The sequence below is a fragment of the Arachis hypogaea genome, chromosome 18 (genome assembly GCF_003086295.3).
Source record: "Arachis hypogaea cultivar Tifrunner chromosome 18, arahy.Tifrunner.gnm2.J5K5, whole genome shotgun sequence".
In the NCBI taxonomy this organism is placed as follows: domain Eukaryota; kingdom Viridiplantae; phylum Streptophyta; class Magnoliopsida; order Fabales; family Fabaceae; genus Arachis; species Arachis hypogaea.
In genome coordinates this window covers 64879449-64880932 of record NC_092053.1, presented here as the reverse complement: position 1 = coordinate 64880932, position 1484 = coordinate 64879449, and the positions used below count along the sequence as shown (strand labels likewise).

Genomic DNA, 1484 nt, shown 5'->3' with positions numbered 1-1484 from the left:
GTTGAATTGCTATCCTGTCACCAACGTCAATCCCTTTGAACTAAGTGGGTTGTAACTCGTAAACGGATCTAGTAATCCAACTTGTTTGACTTTCCCTTACCTAGTAAAGGATAACTAAACAGAGTAACCGTTAATTATAAATCAATCTTAAAAATCACTCCATCAATGATAGAGATTCTAACTAATCAATTCCCAGTCAAGGCTTTTATTCATATCATTTAATTTCCCTCAGTTTACATTCCAATTTACTTACCTCAATTTCTTCGAACCTCTGATTAATAAGATAGCACCCTTCTCTGCAACTCGTTGGGAGACGACCTGGGACTTAAAACTCCCAGTAATTTTGATTTAAACTCTTTGTGACACATTTCTAAATTGATAGGTAGATTTTCGGTGAATTAAGAACTATACTTGCAACGTATCAATTTTAATAATTTTTTAATTCATCAGCTTCTACTTCCCATCAATTTTTGGCGCCGTTGCCGGGGAGTTGCAATAGAGTGCTAATTTTATTAATTAGAATTTATTTATTTGCATTTTATTTTATTTTGCTACTATGAGCTGTATGTTTATTCCGTCAAATGACACGTTCACTTCCTGATCCGCGCTTGCTAATATTTGATCCTGAAATTGAAAGAACAATTTCACGAATAAGGCGAGAACAACGTAGGTTAGCCCACTCTGAGGGAGGATCTGAAAGCGAATCTGAGGAAGAAACCAGCCCCCGTTCTACTGATTCAGTTGTTTTACGTGCAGAAAACATGGCAGCTAGAAGAGTTACCATTCAAGAGGAAGGAGCTCCTGATTTTACAATGCAACCGTTTCAAGCGCATCATCCAGCGGTAGCTACGGATTTTGAAATAAAGACCACACTGTTAAATTTGATGCCCAAGTTTCACGGCCTACCTACTCAAGAGCCTATCAAGCACTTGCGAGATTTCCAGGCAGGCTGTTTTACTGTCAGGCGTGATGGCACTGATGAAACTTCAATTCTGCTGAAAGCTTTTCCGTTCTCTCTTGAGGGAAAAGCAAGAGAGTGGTACTACACTCAACCTATAGCAAATGTATCCAACTGGGATACACTCAGAAAGGAGTTTCTGGAAAAATTCTTTCCATCTGAAGTTACTAATAAACTGAGGAAGGATATCTCTACAATTGTTCAGGATGACAATGAGACTCTCTTTGAATACTGGGAGCGCTTCAATAATCTTCTGGAAGCATGCCCCCACCACATGATTGACAAGATCGTGCTACTCAGCTATATCACACAAGGTATGAGGCCCCAAGATAAGACCACATTGGAAAGTGCCAGCAATGGGTCTATGAAGAAGTACAAGACCACTGATGAAGCTTGCCAATTGATCAGTGATTTAGCTGAATCTACTCGGAACCACAGACAGAAGCAAGGCCGTTCAAGAGCCGTTGCAGAAGTATCTTCTGGCAGAGAGACTGCTGCTCTAAGTCAAAGCATCTGTGAGATGACC

The 1484-nt window shown here is 40.0% G+C and overlaps 1 non-coding gene across 1 annotated transcript; it reads right to left on the bottom strand.

Moving 5' to 3' along the window:
- Nucleotides 1–1130: 1130 nt before the first annotated feature.
- On the bottom strand, nucleotides 1131–1238 carry LOC112774106 (small nucleolar RNA R71). The gene has a single exon (XR_003188611.1). It is a non-coding gene; the product is annotated as a small nucleolar RNA R71 (small nucleolar RNA).
- Between the last annotated feature and the right edge of the window lie 246 nt (nucleotides 1239–1484).